Here is a 27,280-nt window from a genome sequence, read left to right as displayed (position 1 = left end):
TAGGGTGTTGTACTGTGTTAGCCCCCTGTTCGCTTCACTCGCCAACCCCTCAGCCTGTACTACACGACAGCCACTTCACGTCTCTGCTGCTCGTGTATGTGGATTTCACTTTCACCAAACAACAAATCTTTTAATTCTTGTGGATACGCCTCTTCATTGGGAAGAAACACTACTTTTCCCTAATGGCAACATGAATTAGACGATCTACTGTACAAGTCTCAAAGTTTAAAGCCGAACAATAACTACATACTTCTGTCATATCACCTATGTCCATATATTCAATCTCTTTTCACTGTTCCATTATTTCACCAAGCAATAATTTCCGTTTGTTAGCGCTAATGCGATCTTTACTATCAGTTTTTTGAGACTTTTCAATTTTAGTATATCTTTAGTAGATTGGACCGTGGGTGTGGTTGTAAATGTTTGAGAGGAGGGTGGGACTTGTCAAAATCTTTTGGCAAAAAGTCTTGGGACCTGAAATTATCTCTCGTGGGACTAGAAATTATCTCCAAGAAAGTCTTGTCCCAAGATTTTCTTTTATAATAGAGATATATTCAGAGAAGGCTGCAATACACTGGATGCAGATCTCGCGATTCCTGGATGTGAACATTCAGCCCAGCTCAGATTGACAATGTTCTGGAGAAGAATATTGAGTAATTAAACCTAACAAAATGAAAAATGAAACAAATGCTCCTAACCCTCAGGAAGCTACAGTCACCTTCTGGCAAGATTGGGCAGAGGCCGCCTCCTTAAAATATATTAAATCAAATGCAACCTTATATGATTTTATCTAGAAGAGTAAAAACATTATAATGCATTTTAAACAATTCTTTTAGAGGACTAGCATGCCAGTAGTTAGCTAGATATTGGCCATCAGGCAAAAAAGCTATGTAAACTGAGTGATATGTTACTACTAGCTATACTGTCCTCATTGTCACGTCACATGATAGCAGGACAGCAGCAGAAAAAGCTGCTCTTGCTGAAAATTAGGATTCCTGGCACATTTTTATGGGGGTCCTTAAAGCCCAGGATGGTAGTTATTTCTTAGGTATGTATTTGCACTTCTTGCATGCTTTCCTTACATTAATTAATAAATTAATATAATGTGATTGCGTGCCATTATCTTGTTGGTCTAGTTAACTATAACACCAACTGGAAATTTTTACCAGTGTCATGCTTGTTATGCTTATTTTCAAATGCAGTTACTTTTTTACAGGCTTCAGTCAAAATACTCTAGAATTTTACTAAAGAGTTTGTTTTAGAAATAGATTGATGGAACTAGTTAATGTAAATCAACCATTTGTTTCAGCACAACAAAAAGACTAGGCATAACACATTACTCTAAATATTCAAAAACATTTTTACGCAGTGTTTACTTTAATATTTTGTTTCTTGGACATCTGTAACCGCCTGTTCACTGAGTGATGGTACTACATCAAGTAAGTAGTACTGTCACATGTATAAATTATAGTGAAATTCTTATTTGTATGTCTTACCTGTATGCAACATGTCACCAGCCTTTGGCACTATGATAAAAAAAATGTATGAAAATACAAAACTCCATTTTGTTTAATAGCACTCAGGCCACACACATGCAACATTTTAGGCTCTAATCTGGCCCAGTCACTGCCATGTGATGTTTTTTCCCCATGTTTACTTGGGTTTTCTTTTATTTTTTGTGTGTTAATGTCTAAAGACATGCTTATTAGGTAAATTGGCAACTCTAAACTTGGCCCATTGAGAGGTCAGTGTTTGGACCCTAAAATGTACTGGCATCTTGTCCAGGGGTTGGTTTCCTTCCCAGTGACAGACTTCAGCCCCTATTACTCTGAACTGGATTCATCTGATTTGATTAATAAAAAATATAAACTCTTTTATATATAATTATTTCTAATAAAAAAGAGACAATCACTGCTATTTTGACTCAGTGCTTAACATGTATTGCCACCTTTCATGTTTTATTTAAAGTGCTTCCCAGTGAAATGTCTGCCATACAATATCAATAAGTTCACTTACAGGCCTCTGTTCGACATTCAACATTGATTTAAAGCATGTGAGTCGGGCTTGTAGTTAGAGTGCATAAAGCCAGCAAAAACCTTCAGCTTCCTCAATCTAGTCAGTCTGTCAGTCCCCAGACTGATGCTGATAAATTTGACAAACCTGCTGTACTGTTTTCATGAGTGTCACAACCCTCCTGGGACTTTAAGTCATGGTCCAAGCACCTTGAGGGCTGAGTGGCAAAGTTATAAAACCAGTTGTAAAAGTACTACATGGAGGTGAGGAGAGGAAGTCTATTAATACATAACTATTAATCAAAATGGGCTTCATGGATTAAGTTCGCTTTTCATTCTGGCAGAGATGTTTATGCAGGGACCTGCCACTGTGCATTATTTGTTGCTGTAAAGATTGTAGGCATAATAAGAGCGTACAGATTCTAAAGCGGTAGAAATGACTAATCTCATCCTGCATTTCATTTGTGCTTTCCGTTAGTCTGGTGCTAATGTCAGAGATGAGGGTAATCCGATAAACCCTGTGAGAGATGATTAGGGTAACCTAGGAGATTATGGTTTATCTCTAGGACAGCCCTGGAAGGGCAAGAGTTATAGTTTACCTGGCAGCTTTGTTTGTCAAGGCACCTTGACTGTTGGAGGAAATTGGTCAATAAAATCATCATTGACTTCATAAAAAAATGATGGCATTCTTGTCCTTGTGTCAGGGTCAAGGGTATGCAAACATCAGTAATCTGTTTAGCTTCGGAAGGAACTGAGAGAAGTGGAAAGAAATAGTAAAGCAATTTTATGATGAATCTCGATGACTTTGTAAATATAAGTTTGATATCTGGTGATTCATTGTTTTGGTATTTTACCTTTTTGCTACACGTAGTATAAATGGCTGCAATGTGAAAATTCCTTCAGAATATAATTTTAAGTAAACCAGACACTTATTTTGTTTTCTTAAGATTTGTATGACTTATATTATTTGGGTGTGTTAGGTGTTAAGTAACGCAGATGGCATATAATGTGTCCAGGCTTCTGTATTTGTAGCACGTTCATCCTTTTCTGAACCTGCTTCTCCCATTTTATGGTCACAGGGAATTGTTTCTTGTCCCAACTACAATGCAGGATTAAGCCTTGGGCAAGATGCCAATCCATTTCTGGGCACACCAGCAGACACACACACACTCCCATACTCCTCCATGTCACATCTTCAGAACATGAAAGAAAACTAAAATACCTGTATAAAGACAGTGCAGGGAAGCAAACCCACACCCCTTGGTGTTCTGATTCTAAAGAGTTAATCAGTGACCACCATGCCACCCAATTTGTTATATTATTTATTATGGTAATAAGACACACTGTGCCACGTGTAAATAGATTAGTAGGAGTTAAGGGGGGTTACTTCATTAGAATGCTTTCAGTCCATCCATTACTTAAGCTTATTTCTTACCTATACTGGACTAAAATGGACGTTTACCCTTGGTGTGCTATTCTCAGCTTATTGTCATGATGATTTTTTGTTGTTGAGGACTTACTTGTATTTTGTTCATATTATCATAACATCATTTTTTTCACTTGTGGTTTCCAATGGTTGTTTGTGGCTTGTTGTTGGCAACAATGTCTTCATGAATGTCTTGTCTTCATTATTTGAAATGATGACAATGAATCCACCTGTACTGTCTGGCTGGATGGAAGAATACTTTTTCACAATCAACTATTCCTTCTTGTGTAGATGATAGTAAATAGATGCTACCAGGAAGACTTTATTATTAGGTTCTTTTGTTCTCTGAAATTTAACTCTTATTTTTGTCTTGATTTGTTGCTTGTTCTCTTTTTTATCTACCCTTGTGCCTGTAACCTCGCCTAGGATTTTGCCTCATCCCTCACTATGCTTTCATCTAAAAGATCTCAACTCTTTTGCAAACCTTCAGAGTACTCTCCATTTCCCAGGATTCCTAACACTTATAAGCAAAGGATGATTCATAACACAGACTATATCAAAGAGGAATGGTGAGTCATCAAGACAATCTGGAACATACAGGCAGATGTAAGGAGATTCATGCTTGTTCTGTATGCTAAGCTTTAGCAGAGGATTAGCATCACTTAGGACCGACCACACATGTCTTTGTCGGCTAAAATAGGACAAAACAAAGAGATGGACTGCTCTTTGAACCTTCCTCCAAATTTCCATGTGTCCACATTTTGGTAATGACATACTCATCCATCCATTCATTTGTAACCCATGCATCCATTTGAAGGTCATGCGGAGGTAGGAGCCAACACTGGACAGGACACCAGTCTAGAATAGGATGCTCACACATTCATACAGAGTCAATAAAGAGTCATCAGTATACATGTATTTGGAACTGAGAGGCAAACTTACAGAAAAACCCACTCAGACATGGGAAGGACAGGTAAGCTCCATGTAAAACAGTGCTCAGACGAAGATTCAAACTTAGGACTACAAAGTAGTAACTATACTATATGAAGATAAGTCAAAAAGTAAAGGCATTTCGAGAATTACTTTATAACCATAACAGATAGAAGCTGGCACAGTACAACACGTTTGCGTTGGTTTATGGGTAGTTTAAATATACACAGTACAGCACTCTGACATTAGTCTAGTTGAAACTAAGGTCAAATGAATATGGATGCTCTGCTGCATTATTGCACCATTGCTGGAGAACGTGCCATGGTGAGATTTCTTTCAGCAGAAGGAGTGAAAGCTGCTGAATTTCACTGAAGGATGTTGGTGTGTGCAGATCAGTTCAGATTGGCTTTACTTTTTATATAATCAAAATATCATTTATATAATCATGTATTGCACCTATTTTCTAAACCTGATTTTTTCACGATGGGGTTTTGTGGAAGAATGTATAGGTTGTAGAAAGGATATATAGACTGGACTATGCATATGATATATACTGTAGTGTCATGTGCGTAGTACAATGCAGCCCTGCACAGGATACCAGTCAATTAAAAGGGCACACACATGCATACACTCACACTTGTTCACAACAGGCAAATTTAAAATTACCATTTAACTCTACATGCGTGTTTTTGGGGTGTAGCAGAAAGCCAGAGTAATCAAAGAAATCTCCTACAACTGCAGCCAGAAGTCCAACTCACCAACAATTTAATTAACCAATATATACATTCTAGTAATGTTTTGTTCATTTTATTAGTCATTTAAAGAATACACTTATCTTATTTGTTTTTTTCTTTTCTTGTAACCTGTCTCTTTGACATCTTGCAAAGCACTTTCAGTTACATTGTTTATGAAAATGTGATATATAAATACATTTTTTTTACATTTCATGAATATTAATTTTTTAAAGTTTTGTATGGGTTGCTCCAAGTACAAACACAGTAAGGCTGAGCAATCAAAGACAATATTTACATTTTTATAACTTTTCAAAATATTTAATAAATTCATCTGTTGTATACTATGGAATTAAAATAATGACTATTTTTATTACAATTACATCTTATGCAACACATTGTAAAATGAAAGAGCTGAAAACAAACTGAAAGGTGTATTAATAAATGTCTTTGTTGAAAACCTAATAAATACTGAAAATCAATTAGTTTTAGTCTCAATTCTGCAGATAAGAGGTTTCAGAGTTGCCTGTATGTTTTGTTTTTTAAAGAATTTATGCTTAAAAAATGACAGCAGTGACATACAACAAAAGTGTTTTGTATTTCAGGGGGAATAAACAGAAAATGAAATGTTAATAATATGCATCAGATCAAATTGCCTTACTGATTCATGTGCAGAAATCTAGTTATTTGTGTTATCTCCCTGTTGCCTTAATTCAGCTTTGCCCCTGGGGCATTTTCTTATTTCTGTTAGTTTTATCTTTAGCCAGTTTTGACACATTTTCTTTTAGTGTAAAAGAATGATTCTTTGGATACACTGTTAAAGAAACCAGATTTTATGCCCCAATAGCTGTATCATAGGTATATGATATTTATTTATCTATAAAGAGAGCAAATTCAGCATTTTGACACAGTGGTTTAATATTGTTAATTATGAAAAATTGTTCACTGGTAAATTGTGGGAATTGAGCAATCAGATGTGATAAACAGAGGTTCTGCCAAAAACAAAACACTACTGTATACCCATTAACAGTTAGTCATGCATAATGGTAGATTAAACAAAAAATGCAGAATACTTACCGGAAAATGTCATCTGATCACATGATTGGCCATTTTGCTATTTTATGTGGGATTAATACATGAAATTAGTAGCATATTTACAGTCTGGGAAATCAACACAGACCACCACTAATAAGGACCCAAAGAAGAGAAAGACTCACAATTTGGAAAACTGAGTTTTAAAAATGACCTGCTTGATAATAAACCAGTCCTTTACTGAGTTCCGAAATTAGGTTAGATTAGATTCAACTTAAAAATACCTGTTTGATATTTTCTGTATTTTTCTTTTTTATACAGTGGGCATTCACTATGTATGAAATAAAAAATTATCTGAACATTAACTATGATTAAAAATTGTGGGGTGAAGTCTCTTGTTTTGTATGGAATAACAGGGAATGTGTAATTTATTGCTGTCTTTCTTCTGAAGGCAACAGTTGTGTCAGCGATTTGTTGATAGTAAAGTAGGACTAAATTATAAGTTTAAATATGTCACTCTGTTCATTTTGTGACACATGAGTTGCTGTCTTGCATCCCAAAAGTCTCAGTACTTTAGCAAAACCAGCTTTATTCAACTTGAAACAGGAACAGCATGGTTATTTATTGCAGCGGGAGCTACCACTCTCCCATACACAGACACAACAAACAGGCATAGTCGGGTTCAGTTCAGTGGCCAAGTGATACTGTTCCCTGCAATTATAAAGTTCCTTGCATCACCCATCGGCAACAGGCACTTATAGTGCAATCTCAATCGGTTTGTAGTTGTTTCCGCGGCACTATGCTGCTGCGCTGTGAACCCGTGGTTACCTCAGCAACGGACAAGCAGTCCTCCACAGACGCGGCAGTTGCACTTCGGCGTGTCAACCCAACAAGGGGGGGTGGGGGTCCTAAAAGGGTTCAGAAACCTCACAATTGATATAGCATCTTTGTTTTCTTTAGAAGCTTCTTTGAGAAAAATTCAAATAATTTCCTTTTGTAGTTGAAGTACATATAACTGTTAATGCAAAGCAGCAAGGCATAATGTAGGTAAAAAATTACATATATATATATACATATAAATGTTCACTAGCTTTTAGAGGCTGACCTAAAACATGTCTTGCATGTATCACAACAAGAAACAGTAATTAAAATTACAACAAAGTGTGATTACTGTACTGTGTGCCATGTCAGGGCTATATGTTACATTATGTTTAGTTTATGAATGTCCATTTCTCAATAGGTCGCTCCTTAGTCATTTTAAAATTTATTTGTGGAATGCAGAAAACGCTTTTGGGTTAATTGTAATAAAGGATGACTTAGATAAGAAGGTCAACCCACTTCACTCTACCTTTTACAGTTCATTGTTTCTGCATAGACAAGCTTAGCTGACAACCATGCTGCACTGATCCCTTTTGAGTTTTAATAAGGATGAAATACATTATTTATAATATTGACAAACTTCAATTGTTGAGCCTATTATATAAAATATTAAAAGTTAGTATAAAGCAACAAACTGAAAAACATTTTTATTATTTTAATAATGCCTCCATTGAAATGAAAATTTTTCATGGCCAGAGCATAAAAAATCGTGAGGTAACGCCCGACAGGTCAATAGGAAAAAAAAAAATCAAAGCAGGATGGATACTGCATCATATGTATGTACACCTACAAGAAAATGAAGGTTTCTGTCCAGTATTGGGAACTGTCTCAGTAATACACTGCAGACATCAATATTAGTAGAGGGCTATTATGAGTATCACACATCTCAAAGCTAGAGTAAAAGCCTGAAAACATTCATTTCACAGCAGAGTCTGTTGTGCCAGGTGGTCTTTCATATTTTGTTTCTAGCCTAAAAGGTATAATTTATTTGTATGCAAATGTGCTAAGGTGTTGTGGTAAATTAGCAGGTCATGTGATGTATTATAGGAATTTTGCATGTTAATACAATAGGTCTTAAATCATAGCCCACAGAGTTAAACATATGGTTTTAGTACATGTTCCTTGTAACACAAGTATAAATTGCACCTGCAATAAAGGATCAAATGGACTGCCACCAGGATCTTTTTGATACGCACCTAAAGAGTCGGAGTGGTGACTCTGAGGCTAAGGATCTGTGCTGGTATCCAGAAGGTTGCCGGTTCGAGTCCGTCACTGCCAATAGAGATCCTACTCTGCAAGGCCCTTAACCAGCTTTTGCTCCAGGGGCGCTGTACAATGGCTGACCCTATGCTCTGACCCCAAGGGGTATGTAAAAACTAACAAATTCCTTATACAAGAAATTGTATAAGGTGAAATAAAGACCAAAAAAAAAAAAAGAATAAATTACACATTTATAAGTCAGATTGGAAAAAAGAAATCTAATAATGCCGTATTTCTACTAAACAATTACATGTATTTTCCTGACTACAATGCAGGAATAAGCCTTGGACAAGATGCCAATCCATTTCTGGGCTCATCATCACACACACACACATACACACTCCAATACTCATCCATATCACATATGAAAAGGATAAAAAATACATAGTCATGTGAGGCAGGATATGTTCTCTACACGTGGTGGTATCCCTTATTGTTGAAGACACCCTGTTTGCGGCTATATACATGACTCTTCAAAATTATTTTATTTTAATTTTAGAAAAGATAGTTCATAGAAAGCATGGTTATGAAGTGATTAGGATTAATGATGCAAATAATTATGTTCCAATTATCTGTTAAACCTTTGTAAAGAATTGAATGATAGTGGTGGCTGGTGATTTTTATGTGGAATCGATACACCCAAACCCCACCAAAATGCAACTATAATGGCTTATTAATTAATTTTGGTTGCATACAGTCCTAATATTTTTCCACATTTCAGAACCTCTAACTTAACTACACCCTAGTACTTCTCGTTAATTACACATGTAATTTAATTAGGTGCTCTTTTCAATGGTCTGTCTGCAGTCTGAGAATTTAACAATAAAGTGGGCTATACGTCTCCTCAGAAATGTTTTTTTTTATTGCAGTCACACTGCTCATACTTCACCTCTGTGTTTACATTTTTTCCTTAATTTTAGTTTGCTGGCTTATGCAGATTATTTGATTTCTGTTTTGTTATCTATTTAGCAATCAACAATGCAACATAAATATCACTTTGTGTCTGTGTATTCATTATAGACTAACTGTTCAAAAATGTTATGAAGAAAGAAGAGAGGGAAAGCAAACAAGTCAAGAGTAGAAAGATACTAATTTACTCTGATCCACTAAAGATTTTGTTGATTTTTCTCAGAAAATTAAAATATACACATGGAACGAGAGGAGAATCAAACCACTTAACTAAACACATTCATTAACACAAATGACAGCATTCTAATTAAGAAACTACAGATAGTCTTCAGCCAGACATTTCCTTAGCAGCTAAAAATCTTCAAGATTGAACATGACTGATAGAAACATTGGCCAGTTGCCTTCATAGGCAGAGACTAACAGCCTTGACTGGCATTGAAGGTTCTTGATTGTCAGTTGAGTCCCTGAGGCTACTGTAGATACTGTGATTTAGGATGAAAGGTGAATGCTTAGAATGTAGATAAAAAGAGGTTGAATATAAAACTCATTACAGTACTGGGTTTGTCTTTGCTCTTGATCCATCATTTCAGTTTCTTAATGAGAACCAAACTGTGCACCATCCTTAAAAAGAGCCATATGGTAGTCTACAAAAGGATCATCTAGTCATGTTCTTGAGTGGTTGCGGTGGTTGCTGGTTTTCATGGCTACTAACTAATTGCTGAGAAACTATTCTGCCTGTTTTTTCTCGGACTCCTGGTTTAATTAGACGTCTTCCTTTGCAAAGCCTCCCTTTACTCTGTGCATTCAGTTAAATGTGAAATTTACCAGGCTTTCCATAAATTTGCATTTCTATTCTGTAACAATCAGTTTTTTTTTTAGGGTGTCACTATTACAATATTAAACACTTGTTGTGGTGTGACTACTAACTGTATCCATCATTCCTGTGCAGGTTACACTGCAGTCTGTACTTGTGTCTGACCTACCAAACTGATTTAGAAACTACTTCTATTAAAAGTTGGACTATAGAAGGCCCATTAGCGAGACAGTGTTTTATAAAGCATTTTTAACAAGGCCCAAGCTGCTAATATTTCTGGGAGAGGAACAACAGACACCCTAGGTCCTTATGGGTTTGCCTGGGGAGTTCTGAAAGTAGCTAGTGAAAAGAGAATCAAGCCAGAATGTAGTTTAGCAAAATGTCAGAAACTCTCAACTGAATAAGTGTAAGTGTATAGTAGCACTCATAACTGTCTGCAGCACTCCACTTCTGGCTTGGGCTTACCTTGCAGTCAATGATTTTATTTGCTTTGTGAAACCAAATGACCAAACCAAACCAAATGACAATACTTTATCAATTCCAGTTAATAAAATCATCAAATAAAAGCAGCAAGCCCATAATATCTTACGTTAAAGTCAATTTAGCTAAGTGATTACAAGTGCCACACCTCATGCTTCATTTCTAAAAAACGGAGAGGTGCCCTGCCTGCTAATGTCAAAATTATCTTGCACATGTTTCAGCTAAATGTATGAAATCCCCAAATGGAATCGAGATTTCAGCGTATCAGTGTAATTATTTAAGAATTTGATACCTGATTATTATCAAAATTAGTACTTGTGAAGTTTCTGTGTACCTAACTGCATCACATTTCTTTCATGAAGTGTTTTACTTTGACCAAATAAAACTTAAAAGTGAGTACACACAAATCTGACATTTAGATTTACATGCCTTACTCCCTGTGGTGGGTTGGCACCCTGCCCAGGATTGGTTCCTGCCTTGTGCCCTGTGTTGGCTGGGATTGGCTCCAGTAGACCCCCGTGACCCTGTATTCGGATTCAGCGGGTTAGGAAATGGTTGGTTGGTTGGTTGCCTTACTCCTGTTCTTTTTATGTGTATTATGGGGTCCAGTGTTAATTGATTATATACAGTAGTATATAATAGTCCTTCTAGTCCTTCCTAGATCTCAATATTCCAGTTCTATCCTGGTAATGACTCTCTACACTGTATTTGTGTGGTAATTGCAGCTGAGTTCTTACTGCCTGTAGTACGCCTTAAGCCTTTAAAAAGGGAATCACTGCTCTCTGTTGTTCCGTGGTGCAAACGGAGAGCAGAGCCCCCATGTTTAATTTATAGAAAACAACAAGAGAAACTCACTGACCAAGGTCGGAATTTTACAGTTGTAACCATAGACACACCATGTTTCCACATGTGTGTGGGGAAAGCTGTACAGCCAACACAAATGAAATCACGAAAGTTGGGTAATTATTGACTTAATTTTTTGCTTTGTGTTAATTTTTGTTCATGCTAACCTGGACTTCACCATTCTGCTGCCATTCTGTAAGCTTTTGCATGACTATGGCCATATTATTTTGCTGGTGCTATGGCTGACACCTGAGGGGGTGTCATGTTATAGCTACTCCTACCAATAAGTGGTACTGACGGAGTACTGTCTGCATCCTAATATTGGGAAAAAGAGAGTGTGACAGGTTGCTCCTCCGGGATGCCTGGATCAGGGAAGGACCAGGAAGGGGCCAATATCTTCCCTGGATGCAAGAGGGCAGCCCCCCCTGATTTCCGTGGCCCAACCAAGGGGCTGCCTGGAGCCCTGGAGGACAGTACTTCCGCCACACCAGGAAGTGCTGCCGGAACACCATCATCAAGCACCTGGAGCACATCCAGGGCATGATAAAAGGGGCCGCCGTTTGTAGTCTGTCTGCTGATGACCATATTTTATTTCCCTCTTCTGTCTCATTTTTTTTAATGTCCATTTAAGAACAACCCTGCCCTTTTCCATCCTTGGAGACAATACTTTCATATTTCCTTTCATTTAATAATTGTGATGCTTGATCTAAACAAATATTTTCTTAAGTTTGAATACTATAATAATTTTTCTTAATCAGAAAACTATGATAACTAATTAAACTGAATTGTTTACATTAAATTATAAAAATGTATTATTTTGTTATTTTCTTTCTGACAAACGATGTCCACTACAGACATCTCATATCTTAACATCAAAGGTTGTTTCAGTTTTTTAATAATGCATCTTGTGTTAATAAATAATTCAGTGTTGCAGTTAAGCATTCAGTCAAACTAAAGATTACAATTTTGGCAAGTTGACTGACAACATATATTTACTGGCAGATACTAGTCATTTTTTAATTCATCAGCTGTGTCAGTAATACCGTTAATTTTATCCGTCTCTTAACGTTCAAGTCAAAACACATTGATGGCAACAGGATGGGTACGACTTATAATATAATTTAAGAGTCTCGTAACAATTTCTAGAAGCTGTCCTCTTCTCCCTAACACTGTCTAGATTAAGACATTTCCATGTTACTGTTAATTTAACTTCACATGCTTGTAAGAACAGCAAAGTATTTTTAAGCAAATGGCATTGGTTTAGTGAAGAGGGTGACAAAGTAATGCTGCAGGTAAAGCTCATTTTTCCTTGTTTCTATGCACAAAGCCGAGTAGCTAATTGCAATAAAAAAATATTTTTAAATAAATGACAATTTTTTTTCTGGCCCAAGGTGACTGTCACAGTAGGAGTCAATGAAAGGTTAGCTTTAAATTATAGATTTCTAAAGTCTTTGATTATATTCCCAACTATAAGCATGCCATGTGGTATAAATACTAATAACCTTCACAACAGCGGCACCTGACTTAAGTGGAGGTTTCACGACAGACACTCCATTAAGTTAGATGCCGGCAGCCATGGTGTATTTCCCTTACTGTATGATAAATATATTGATATTTTTATATACCAGTAAATTTGGTCGTGTAGGCAACTTTGCCTTGTGGATGAAGAAAAAATAATGCAGTGCAAGGGACTCCAAGCATATGAGCTGTTGATGTTCAGAGACAGCGTTGCATCAGACACACTTGTGTTCTCTTTTCAGTCTCGGTAGCATCTGAGTTGAATTTGAAATAGCTGAATTCTTTCAGCGCGTTCAGCTGTTTCAGATCCACACTCGAGTGAGGGCGTGGGCCGTGTTTATTGAGCTTGTTGATTTCAGACTTGGACAACACCCAATAAAGTCTGCCTTTCACCACCCCAACACATGGCTATAGTGCAAAGGACATCGCTGTTTGCAATTAAAGATGCGCAGACCCTACCTGTCTGAAACTCAGAAATATCACAAAGTCTATCAAGAGGAGACTCAATGGTTTTTGAATCCTTCTCCTTTAAGACAGCATGGAGGCTTCTTGGCATATCTAGTGACCTTAGTATGAATAGAGCAGTGTGTATTGATGAGTATCAAGGCTTGTGTTTAAAATAAAACAGTGGAGGTTTAATTTAATAAGTAAGACAATATTGTTCACTGCAGTGTGTAAAGATATTATTTTTCAAATAATTTTTGGGACTGCTGTAGTATATATTTTATCATAGTTTTGTTTGCTTTATGCTATACTATTCATTTAAATAACCTTTCAGTTTAATGCAGGCATATTTGTATTTTGTGATGGGAAATTTAACATGGCAGCACCAAACACACTGTCTTTCAACAGCTGGCACTCTTACTGTTAAAAGATAAATTGTACAGCATCAAGGAAAGAGTAAATAGATGCATTTTTTTCCCAGTTCAAAGTTTACAACAGAAGCTTCTAATTGGCACAGGCCTCCAATCTAACATCCCTGCCTCTCTGCAGGCCCATTAAATAATAAATGCTGCTGTCTCTGCAGCTTTGTGTTTTCCTCTGAAATGCTCAAATGTTATATTTTGAAAGCAAGCATGGTGGGTGGGTTGCTGGAATTTATACAGGGTGCCTCTTTGATCATGGAAACTGATTTACAAAATGCCACTTCCCTGTATTGATGTTGTGGAGTGAAGCAGAGGGTGCATTCTGCTCAGTGTAGCAGAATCTCTTTAAACAAATTGCAAAGCCAAATCACATCAGCTCATAATGTTTTTTCAGAACATACTTAATGTTTTCACCAAAAAAGCCTCCGCTACCGCTTTTGCAGTAATCATACGATGGAAAACGATTGATCTGATTTTTTTGCTGAAGGTTTGCAGCTCTGCCACATTGGTCAGTGCACACATACTGTATATATATATATATATATATATATATATATATATATATATATATATATATATATATATATATATATATATACATGTCATACACTACTAATGGGACGGAATTAATGTAAATATTTTTTGAGCCAGTTGTGAATTATTAGTACCTACAGTATCATTTTCAATTGTGGGTGCAACAAGTACAGTATGTATGAATTTATGTCTCATAATTTGTGTCTACTCTCTCCTTGTAAAAGTAACATACTACGAGGTGTGGCAGAAAAGTAATGAGACTTGATTTTTTATTTACCAAAATTTTTATTTTTTTCAAACATCAATGTTATCCCGTTCAAAGTAGTTCCCTTGGGCAGCTACACACCGATGGAGACATTGTTCCCACTGTTGGTAGCAGCGCTGGAAGTCTTCAACCGGTATGGTATTCAGCATGTCCGTTACATTCTTTTGGATGTTTTCTAATGTCCCGAAATGATGTCCTTTGAGGACATTTTTCAGTTTAGGAAAAGGAAAAAGTCACATGGACTGAGGTCAGGTGAATAAGGGGGCTGGGGAACCACAGGAATGCGTTTTTTTGATTGTCCTTCTGCTCAATTGTGAGGTTTTTCGGCACCATTTTGGCACAGACCTTTCGCATGTGCAAATGTTCAGTCAAAATTTGATGAACAGTAAATCTGTTCAAATTTAATTGTTCACTCAACATTCTTAATGTTAAACGACGGTCTGATCTCACAAGAGTGTTCACACGTTCGATGTTTTCATTGGTTTTCGAAGTTCAAGGCCTCCCTGAAAAACTTGAGCTCGGGATAAAGAATGTTCCCCATAGGTCTGTTTAAACTTTTCAAACGTCACACTTGCCGATTCTCCAAGCTTAACACAAAATTTAATGGCACACCGTTGCTCCAAATTCCGCTGTTCCATTTTGCGTGACGCACAACCAAAAACACAACTTCGCTAATAGCAGTCACAAAAATCATGTAGTTAACGGAAGGAGTTGAAACTCGCACTGAGCTATGGGAGGGTACTGATACACGTGCTCAATCAAGGACAACAGCGCAGCGTTGCCAGATCGCTTGCAGTGTTGCCAGTCTCATTACTTTTCTGCCACACCTCGTATATGACAAGTAACATGCAGTTTCAATGGCACGATGCTTAGCGCTTGGTATTTCTTCAGTGCAATCATTGCTTCTTTCTAAATGAGTATGGTGTTTGTAATGTGCTTATTTTAGTGGAAACACCCGATTAAGCCTGCACACTTGAAATGCTTGCCCTTTGACCTTCATTTCCTGTTTTCAGCGTAGAAAGAACCATCCATCCTTTCCTAATTAGCTTATGTAGTACAGGGCTACAGGGAAGCTGGAACAAGCATCAGTTTGGGACATATGTGTATAAATATTAAAAAACAATTAGGAGACTCCTTGTCATATTTTTATAGAAAAATCAAAATGTCTTGCTGCATTTTTAGGAGTTGAACACTTTTTGATGTTTTAGTTGTTTGTCTTAATTTTCCCCTTTACTTCTTCCATAGTACAATCACAGTCTGAAATTTCAAAGAAAATCAAAAAACATACATTAGATTACTTTTGCATTTGCAATTTATTCCTCATTTAGATGGTTTGCCTCTTGGAGGCTGCATGTTATTTAGTCATAGGCATTTTCCAAGTTACCTGTGTGAAAATAGTGTAGTTACTGCTGAATTCATGCAAGTACTTGCAGATTACTAAGAAATACAAAAAGAAAGAATTAGTACTATTATACCCAGTTTTCAAGGAAATTCAATTCAATTTACTGACTTTTTATCTTGTAGTAAAAAATTATCCATTGCTAGTCCGACAAAGCAGATACAAATTGCTAAAGCAAGAAATGACAATTCGGAACAAATTAATGGGGAGAAAAGTTTGAAAAAGAGACAAAACACAAAGAGAAAGGTTTAGGGAATCCACCCCGTATATTGTTAGTCTCAGTTACAAAGTGAAAAGCTGTGTGATACTCCGCCGAGTAGTCTTTTAAGACTGAGTCACAATCAAGACTGACTGCAGAGCAAAGGTGGTAGGTTTTTATAGTAGAGGGGAAAGAAGAGGCAAGTCATCTGGAGAAATGGAAGTGAGGTCATCAAGGGGCGTGGTATGGGGCCAGAAGAGGAAGAGAATTACTGTAGGTCTTACTGCTCCTGTAAGGTTGGGAGAAGGTTAGCACACTTGATTAACTCTTGTCCCTGCGTTTCAGCGTTGGCTAGACCCCCCTTCTTCCTCCCATTAACAAAAAACATTAGTTATCAGATACTGTACAAGCACATACATGTTTATTCAAGAAAAAAGGCAATAATGAGACAGTTAAATTGAAACCCTAGTGTTAATTAATTGGCTTACATAATTTAGTCATAGCCACAAGTCAAACAGATGATTATATAGGGGAGAACAGTTTAATGGCCTGGGGTAGAAATGGTTTGATGGAATTAAATGCTTTATCATTTGTTGGATGGCAGGGGGACAAACAGTTTGTTTCTGTACTGTGTGATGCTTGTGATAATAATGGAAAGAGATATCGGCTCTACTTGAACCTTCTACTGCCTCTGCCAACTCTCTTTTTTATGAGTCGACCTGTTTCATTGACATCTGTCCTCCAGTGTCACTATGTATTTGTATTTGTATTACCTGGGCTCATTTTGTGCAATTCTACACAGCCTCTTTTACAGTATGTTCACTGCTGATTACCTTTTTATTTTATAAGGGTCTGCTACCTTCAAAGTGTGGTGATGCTTAATCAGTGAAGCCAACTTTATCACAGTTCTTCTGCTGTTGCTCTATACTGCACAGCACTGTGTCCGGAAAAAAACACGTTTAGAAAATGAATGGACGGATGTTTAGGGGAAAATGGCAAGCTATGATGTTTTTTTTACTTTTTTGCATAAAATACTTACATTAGTGTTGGTATTTTCTGGGAAACACTGTTTCCTGACAGGCATATCACACCTTTTTAATTTGCACATCACAGAGTGTTTTGATTTATTCTTCAAATATCATCTCATTATTTTATTTCTTTAAATTTAAAAATTACTTCTTATTTTAACCTTGATACTTTCAGCTGTATTATTGTGTGTTGTTAAGTGTCTTGTAATAAAATACTATATAAAAGGCACTCTAAAAAATACATTTTACTTAGTTTTTTTGGTTAAAATATACAAAATGTGTAATAATAATTAGTCATTTTTCCAAGTAATATATGAACATGATGAATCCTGTTTACACATTAACATTATTTCAGTTTCCCCCGTGACATTTTTTAATCACATTTATGCTTACATTTAGTATCAGGTTATATGACAAGGCTACTTAAACTGTATCACACTCTGCTATAGATATGCCTTCAATATGTCACCTTGTCACTTGCTAATAATTTTAGCCCTGGAAATTTTGTTGGTCATCCTGGAGGTTAATAATGAATCTGTGAAAGGGTTACATACTGTACATTTGTCATTCCCTTTAGATTTATTTAGAAATTTTTTCAAAAATCAGAAAAGATTTGCTTAGCTATAAAAATACAGAACCAGTTCTCTAAATAAGGATGGCCTTTTGTTATTTGCAGCCTTCTTCTGAAATGATATGAACTGAATTTTTCCCTACATCAAGCAACACTGAATACTCCAAATGACAAGTGAAATTAGATTTTAGAAATGTTTGCAAATTTACAAATAAAAAATTAAAAATGACATAAACCCAAGTATTCAGACTCTTTACTCAGTACTTAAGTGAAGCACCCTTGGTTGTGATTACAATTTGGAGTCTTCTTATGTATGATATGACAAGCTTTGCACATCTGGATTTGAGGATGTTCTGCCAATCTTCTTTGCAGATATGTTCAAGCACTGACAGGTTGGATGGAGACTGTTGGTGGATAGCTGTTTTCAGGTTTTTCTAGCGATGTTCAGTTTGATTTAAGTCTTGAGCAATGGTTTAGCAAATCAAGGACATTCATAAAGTTGCCCCTAAGCCAGTCCTGTGTTGTCTTTGCTTTGTGGACGATTCTTCTTTTATTCATTATTTCCCGGACAGAGTAGGAGTCTCACACCAGATAAAATTAATCAGTAATATACACTTTATTGCACCTAGACTAGAGAAGCCCTCGTACAGGAAATTCTTTGCTCTTTTATAGCTTACAGAGTTGAGCAAAATGACATTATTATACCAAAAATAGAGGCGGTACATATTTCTTACTGCTGACAAAATAAAAAAGAAGAAGTTACCTTATTTGGAGCTTTAAAAACAGGAACTATAATAAAAAACTGGTTAAAGGGCAGATTCTGAGACAAACAGGAACTATAATAACAGACTTGTGCTGGGCAGATTCCTTTGACCTGCTCACCCAGTACACTCTGTACCTCACACAAGGGTATACATAGAAATGTCACATACACATTTTGTAACTGCTAAATGTCACAGGGACAAGCTGTATTTTTCCATTCCACACTCGACCCCTTTGAGCAGAAAAAGGAATCTGGCAGGTCAAACTTGAATCACTTTCAGGGGCCAGAAGAAAACTTGTTCTTGACGTAGGAGGTAAGCTTTAGATAGAGCAGAACGGAACACAAGAGCAATGAGACAGCGGACAAGAGGAAGTAAGCAGCAAGAAGGAGTAGAACAACTCCAACAGCAAGGGAGACAAAAATAGATCTGAACCATTGCCCCCAGGAGCCGAACATAGAGGTGAACCAAGAATGGAGAAGGAGGGAAAAGACAGAAGAGAGGGAGCAGGAGGAATTCGAGAAATGGAAGGAGTATTAAAAGGGAAAGTAAGCAAGGAAGAGAGTTGGAGGAGTTATGGGACAAAGGGAAGGGGTGGTTGCGAGATGGGGACGAGCAGTGGCACACATAACAGTCGGATTGATTGAGCTGACGAGCTGAATACAGGACCCATTGCAGCCAACGGTTCCGATCACCGTCCCAGTTTCAACCTCGAAGGTGGATTCTATGGAAAGACGGACAGAGAGGAGAATGGAGAAGTAGTATTGGAAGAAGAAGAAGCGTTAACAGGAGAAGATAAAGAGGAAGAGGTGGGGGAATTGGAGTACACCTCAATCTTGAACTTTCCCAACAGATCTGTACCAGAGACATAGGCACCAAGAATGTAGATGCCAGAATCATGTAAAGAAGCATTCTTAATAGTAACTACTAAAAGATTGCATAAAATAGGATTATTGCCTTTACAGGTTTCAGCATACGGGTGTCCTTTTATAATTGAAAACGAGTCTTTAGACCATGTTGCGTAGCTTGTCTAGGGTTATACCCCAGTCCTGGTTTCGTGTTAGCGAACACGTCGCTCCATGAGCTACATTCTGGGACACAAACATATTTTTGTGAGGAAGTCCAATCACGTGGAGAACCAGTACAGGACGCAACAGAACAAAAGTCCAGGGTAAAAGAATGAGTAGTACCCTGAAGAACGCGGAATCCTTGTGGTTCTCGGGTGCGAACAGGGATAGATAGAACAAAACGGAAAAGGATCAAAAGACAGAGGAATGGTGCCATCTTTTACAATGAGATGCGTGGATCCAGGCAGGTAGTCCTTCAACTTTCACAGCGTGAGGGGTTGACAGAAGAACTTGGACGGTCCTCGCCACCTGGGTTGGTGCCAGTGTTTCCTGCGGGTGTCACGAACCAGGATCCAGGTTCTTAATGGGATAGGCGAATCCTCAGAGGGAGGGGTGGATCTCCAGGCTTGCTTCACTTGTTCATGGACCTCCTTCAGAGAGGCTCGGAGACCTGAAAGACTAGAGAGAAGATCATTGTCCACAGTATGTAGGTTCACATTCCCTATAACCATACCAACTGGCATGGATCTACCGGTAAGAATCTCAAGCGCGATAGCCCCAATTGTCAGTGTGTCGCCCTCGTAGCCCCATCAGGGCCAGTGGAAGGGCATCAGGCCAGGAAAGATTTGTCTGCTCACAAATTTTTGCTAATTTTGACTTCAAAGTGCCATTGCATCTTTCAACTATACCTCCACTCTGTGGGTGATACGTACAGTAGTGGTGTACATTAATTTGGAGCCATGTGGTTAGTTCATTTATGACTGAATTCACAAAATGTGTCCCATTATCAGTCTGCAGTTTCTGAGGTATAATTTCCTTTATTAACGCTTTAGCCACAGTTTTGGCATCATTATGCTTAGAAGGGAATGCTTCTACCCATCGGAGAACACATCGACAATTACTAAACAGTACCGATATCCCTTTGGCGTTAATTGATGAAATCCATTTGGAGATGCTCAAATGGTCCCATTGGATTCGGGTAGGCGGGACTTACCTGCGTGCCTTTTCCCACATTAAACCTTTGGCACAGCGCACATCTCTTACAGAATTGATCTGCATAACTAGAAAACCCTACTGCTTCCCAATGCTTCTCAACATCCTGAATCATAGCATCTCTTCCCGCATGGTCCAGTCCGTGGGCTATTTTCGCCATTCCTGGAAAGGAAGCTTTCGGAAGAAAAGGCTTATTAGTCTGACGGTGGGTCCAAACACCTTCAATCAAGGAGCCTTCCTTGGACCATTTCTTCTTCTCAAGATCCGTTGCTGAGCTCTGTAAAGAAATCATCTGGTTATCTAGAACCGACTCCGAACTCTGTTGGAAAAGAGAAACTGGAACATTATTATGAGCAGCTCTTTTAGCAAAGTAATCAGCCAATTCATTTCCTTTACTAACAGGATCCTGTTTGCCAGTGTGTGCCTGGCACTTTACAATAGCCAATTTAGATGGTTTAGTTATGGCATCCAACAGAGATTCAATTAACTTCTGATGTTGAATGGGCTTGCCAGTACTGGTCTTAAAACCCCTTAATTTCCATAATGCCCCGTGATCATGGCAGACTCCAAAAGCATAGCGAGAGTCTGTGTAAATAGTTATGTCTTTTCCTTCTGACAGCTGACATGCTCAAGTTAGGGCTATTAGTTCAGCTGCTTGTGCACTGAGGCTAGAGGTAATTCGGTTAGCTTCCAGTAGGTGGTCCCCTTGGACCACAGCATAACTGGTCGACGGAGCTCCATTTTCTAATCTTAACGAACAGTCATCTACAAATATGATTTCACCTGTTTCTAATGGAGTTTCCTGCAAATCAAATGCGGCTTAACTTCTCGAGCAATCACTTCCTGACAATCATGCGGTTCTCCCTCCTCACTAGTCGGGAGTAGAGTAGCGGATTGAGGGTAGAACACCTTTCAATTGTGACATTTGAGAGAGTGCAAAGAACGTTCTGATAATGGATGGCTCTTGCTGTGGTTAGATGAGAAGTTTTTGCTTGTACTAAAATGGAATGAACTGCATGCGGAACTTTAACTGTCAGTGGACTCATGAGTACTATATCGGTGCTAGCTAAGACTGCTTCTGTGGCAGCAGCAACTGCTCTTAGACAGGGAGAAAGAGCAGCTGCAACTGGGTCTAATTTTTTCGAAAAATATGCAACAGGCCTTTGTTTGTCTCCATGTATTTGAGTCAACACGGCATTCATATATCCCCTTTTAGTCCACAAACAATGTGAATGGACGAGAATAATCAGGTAAACCGAGGCGGGGCAGAAAGGAGGGCAGTCTTTAGGTCAGAAAATGCGGTCTCAGCATCAGGAGTCCAGGAACGTGGCCAGATAAGGGAAGGCCGGGAGTGTTGGCCAGATCTTGCAGTGGCTGAGCACGTGCCGAAAAGTTAAGGATCCATTGTCGACAATATCCAAGAATGCCTAGGACAGACATAACCTGTTGTTTAGTGACCGGTCTAGGAAGATTCTGAATGGTTGTAATGCGACTAGTGGAGAGAGCTCTTGTGCCATTAGTAATGTCATGACCTACATATTTAACAGTTGTTTGTACCAATTGTAATTTAGCTTTGGACACTTTATGGCCATTTTCAGCCAAGAAAAGAAGTAATTTCATTGTGTCCGTTTCACATGATTCCTGCGAATCACTGCAGAGCATGATATCATCAACATATTGAATTAATGTGGAACCACGGTCTGGCCAAAACCCTCAAGATTTTGAGCAAGCGCTTGTCCATACACACAAGGAGACTCAGTGTAGCCCTGAGGCATAACAGTCCAAGTCCAACGGCGGTTTTGAAAAGTAAAAGCACGGAAGGAGGATTTTGGGTAGATCACCAGAGGTTCACAATGGGCTATTCTGCCAAAATCGTTTTATCCTGAGACCATAGGCAGGATGGGATATGTGCGAGCCAAGGCAATGGAGGAAATGTAACTTGTAAGGGAAAAACAGAACATGACGGGGAAGGTGTGCAGAGACTACGATTGACTAAAAAATCAGTTTGGAGAACAACCTTTGTAATTAAATGGTCAGAGGTGTCGAAGACACCAGGGCAACTATATTGCCAATCTGTCCAGTCAAGACAGTGTTGAACCCAAGGTCCAATTTGCACCCACTGGGTGTCATGCGATTTGGCAAGAGAAATATGAGGGACAGAGTCACCCAAATAGTAAATTTGCTGGGAAGGGGTGAGATGGACAGATGTAGCAGCTTTGGTGGAGGACAGGAATAAACAGGGAACAAGTATAATTTGCGGTGTGGGAGCTGAGGAAAGAAAAGATTTCAACCAAGGGGTATCAACTTCAGCAGGGAAGTATTGGGCAGTACAGTGAAGGGTGTCAGGGACCTGGAGATGGGGAAACAAGCAGGAAGGGAATGAACTAAGGGCTTTTAATAAAATGGTGTGTGGGGAAATGGAAAGAGTCCAAGCTGCAAAGGAAGGTGTTGGGTGAGAGGATTGAAAAAGAATCATAGGGGTGGAACAGTTAAAGCCTTTGGGGGTCATAGTAATCGATAGGGAAAGTTTAGTCATGAGGTCACGTCCCAAGAGGTTAACAGGGCAAAGTGAATTAAGGAGGAAACGGTGTAGTATGGATGGACCAGAAGGAGAATTTTGGACAGGGAGTGGGAGTGAAACTTTAAGGCAATGTGGTTGTCCAGAGGCTGTCAGAACAGTAATTGTGTCATCCGAGGCAGGGACCTTAGCCAGAGAAAGAGTAGAGCGTGGCCAGTGTCAACTAGAAAAATAGTCTTTTGTCCATTAACATGCAGAGATAAAAGAGGATCATCCTCAGGATCCACAGTCAAGAAGGGAAACATGGAGTGGCTAGAGGTCCCTGAAAATTCCTAGGGCCAGCCTTGGTTTTCGGGGAAACCGGTGTAAATTCATCTCCGGGGTAGTCAAAAGAGGCTTAATCTGACGATTTGGACAGTCTCTTTTATAATGGCCTGGCTGACCACAATTATAGCAATAGTAAGGAGTGGGGAGCTGTTGTTGTTGAGAAGGGTCTTGCAAAGAGGTAAAACCACCTCGACCCGGCGCGTCCTCTTCCTCGGAGCCTCCCGGGCACCGCGTGGACCGGTGAAGCCTCCTCGTCCACCAGTGTAGTAATTTAGTTGCGCAGCCAGCAACTTAGCCTGATTCTGTTCTTGCTTTTGTGAGGTCTGCCTTTCAGCATGTTCAGCATGTCGCTTGACCTCTTCAAAGGTAGCAGATTCCCAGCCAATACATGAGATACGGACTTTAGATTGAATGTCTGGAGACCGGAGACGAAGGGGCACGGCGCGAAGTCGGTCCTCAGCCCGCTCTATGCCCGAATAGGTAGCCATCAAATCTTGAATTCTAAGCCCCACTCATCCACAGTCTCATCTTTTCTGTTTTGCAGCAGAAATCAAAGCCCAGTCAGTGCCCTTTTATACTTGTCATCTAAATTCGCTTTCAGTAGACGCCACTGAGTTTGAAAATCTGCATCTCCATTCTGACCATCTCCTCGATGGAAGGTCTCACGCCAAGTCCACGGTTGTCCATTATTATCAGTGCCATGATTAACAGAAGCCCAAGTTGGACCCAATTTACGACGAAGGACCTGTGTCCATTCAGCAGCGTTTGGTTTATACATGCTGTCCAACTGTTCTAATTGTTCAATAAATTTCAGTCCCCCCTCCTTTTTAGGGTCAACTAAGGAGCTGACCACCTCTTTTAGCTCACTTAAGTCCCAAATATGGGAAATGGAAATTGTCAAGGGATTCTGGTCACCAGTAGGTTGATTGGGATTATGCCGGGGATTAGGGATCTGCATTAATGGGAAAGAAGTAGATGGAGGGAACTCGGGGTCAGGGGCAGTGGGGGAAAGTGGAACAGAGGATTTAAACACATGGGGTCGGTCATCGTGTAAGGGATTGAAAGGTGCCTGTGTCTTAGCCTGTCTTGGTGGTAACTCCCTTGTGTCCGATAAGGGGCTCGGGTTTTATTTCTAGTGGTTCTCCCTCTACCTCCTCTTCCCCTTCTGAACCTCCTGGAGAATCATAGGGTGGAGGTTCGGGAGCCTGAGTCCCAGAACCATAGAATATAGGGTATAGATGTTTCTTTCTCTGTTTAGAATGGGTGTCAGGTGGTTGGGCTGTTTGTAAAACTAAAAGCAATTCATCTTTTTCTTTTCTGGCCTTAACTTCATTGGCTCTCAGAACCTCATTCTGTCTAGTGATCGCCTCTAAATTTCGATCTTTTATAACCAATTCCCATCTATCAAACATATCCATGCGATACGGACCTCCCTTGCAACAACCAATATTTTCCTTATTTCCTGAATCTCACTCGTATCACCGGTGCCTTCTAATGGCCAACGCCCACCGCTCTGTTTATTCCACTTCTTACATGCCTTTTTAAAATCTAAGCCTGTCTTTTTCTCAATTAGTTTCCTAGGTGACCCATTTTTCCGCGACGTCTGTTGATCCTCCGAAAACAGTCCTTCCAGTATAAACTTAGACCCCTTAGACCCATCAGACCCCTGCTTAACTTTTTTACTACTAGCGGAACCCATTTTCTTTTATTGTCCTAGTTTCTTCCCTGAAACTATATCTTTTATTTTCTAGTTTCTTTTCCTGAAACTATATTCAGTGTACACTGTTCTTTTCCTACTCGATTTCCTTTTCTCTTAAATTACCTAACTGTTAACCGTCTTTGTCCGTGACTGACCTTTGACGGGCAATGGGCTCTTTACCTTAGGTGTGCCACGCACCTTTTAACCGTCCCAATGCCTATCCCACTAATATCCCAGTTCGGACTCCTACATCCTTTCCCAACAGTTAATTAAAAAACCTCGAGTAGATAATTAATATCCTGGGCCGCTAGTGTCAGTTTAAAAAACTGTCAGTTACTTATCACTCTTATCATACCCACCACCAAGGAAACCCCCGACGGTACTTACCTAGTCTAGGCATTTAGTCTGGTGCGCAACGCAGAGTACTCCACTCGGAGTCAGGAGGAGACCGGGGACTTCTCACTCAGAAGCCGTCCTAGGACAGGACAGTCCTAACTTTTATCGGAGCTGTTTACTCTGCTGCCGGTGCACACAGTAGCGGCAGTCTGCTTCAAAGAAGACAGATCCATAAGGCGGGTACCGATCAAGGAGTCAGCCGATCGTCTCCTGCCCCGCGTTCGGGCGCCAAAAAACTGTGGACGATTCTTCTTTTATTCATTATTTCCCGGACAGAGTAGGAGTCTCACACCAGATAAAATTAATCAGTAATATACACTTTATTGCACCTAGACTAGAGAAGCCCTCGTACAGGAAATTCTTTGCTCTTTTATAGCTTACAGAGTTGAGCAAAATGACATTATTATACCAAAAATAGCGGCGGTACATATTTCTTACTGCTGACAAAATAAAAAAGAAGAAGTTACCTTATTTGGAGCTTTAAAAACAGGAACTATAATAAAAAACTGGTTAAAGGGCAGATTCTGAGACAAACAGGAACTATAATAACAGACTTGTGCTGGGCAGATTCCTTTGACCTGCTCACCCAGTACACTCTGTACCTCACACAAGGGTATACATAGAAATGTCACATACACATTTTGTAACTGCTAAATGTCACAGGGACAAGCTGTATTTTTCCATTCCACAGCTTTGCGTTTTATCCTGTTGCATGGTGAACCTTCAGTCCAATCTGAAGTCCAGAACAGTTTTTTTTTTTATTTTATTAAAGACATTTCTATACTTTGCTCCATTCAGCATACCCCAGGCACTGTCTAGTCTCCCTGTCTATCTATCCCTCTAAAAAACAACCACCATGCTTCACTATTGGAATGGTATTGCACAAGTGATCTGATGCTTAGAATTGAGGTCAAACAGTTCAATCTTGGTTTCATCACACCACAGAATCTTGTTTCTCATGATCTGGGAGTCCTTTAGGTGCCTTGTCTGCAACCTCCATGAAGGCCTTCATGAGGCCACTCTAATATAAAGCCTAAAATTATGGAGTGCTGCATCCTTCTGGAAGTTTCTCTCATCTCCACACAGGTTCTGTAGATCTCTGCCAAAGTGACCATCAGGTTTTTGATCACCTCTCCTGCTAAGGCCCTTCTCCTACAATTGCTCAGTTTGCAGAGTTGTAGTTGTTCTAAACTTATTCCCCATTTAAGAATTATGGGAGCCTTTAATGTTGTAAGACTTTTTTGTATACTTTTCCAAATTTGTGCCTCAACAAAGTCCTGTCTCCAAGCTGTACAGGCAATTCCTTCAACCCCAAGGCTTACTTTTAGCTCTGATACACATTGTCTGCTCTGGGACCTTCTACTGTATAGACAGGTGTGTGCCTTTCCTAGTCATGTCTAATCAATTGAATTGACCATAAGTGGACACTAAACAAGGGGTAGAAACATCTCTGTGATGATCAGTAGAAAAGGAAGTACCCAAGGCAGATTTCAAGTGTCATACTAGAGGGACTGAATACTTGAGTCAAGATGATAGTTCAGTTTTTTATTTTACATACATTTGCAAATAATTCTAAAATCCTGTTTTTATTTTGCCATTCCTGAGTATTGAGTGTTGCTTGATGAAGGGGGAAAGTGAGTTTAACTCCGTTCAGCACAAGGCTGCAAAACAGCAAAATATGAACTAAATGATGGGATCAGAATACTTTCTGAAGGCTCTATACTGTATGTGCCTTAATCATTATGACTTTCTAGTCAAATCAGCAGGGTTTTGATGATTTTGTGGGCGTTAGTTTTTTTTTTTTCTTTAGATTATATCCTACT

The 27,280-nt window shown here is 39.0% G+C and overlaps 1 protein-coding gene across 27 annotated transcripts in view; it reads left to right on the top strand.

Annotated features, from left to right (window-relative positions):
- nrxn1a (neurexin 1a) overlaps positions 1–27,280 on the top strand; it is a 1,096,290-nt gene that overhangs the window by 839,979 nt on the left and 229,031 nt on the right. The window lies entirely within an intron of this gene.

This window comes from Polypterus senegalus, chromosome 16 (genome assembly GCF_016835505.1).
Source record: "Polypterus senegalus isolate Bchr_013 chromosome 16, ASM1683550v1, whole genome shotgun sequence".
Lineage (NCBI taxonomy): Eukaryota > Metazoa > Chordata > Cladistia > Polypteriformes > Polypteridae > Polypterus > Polypterus senegalus.
This window is presented reverse-complemented; position numbering and strand designations above follow the sequence as displayed.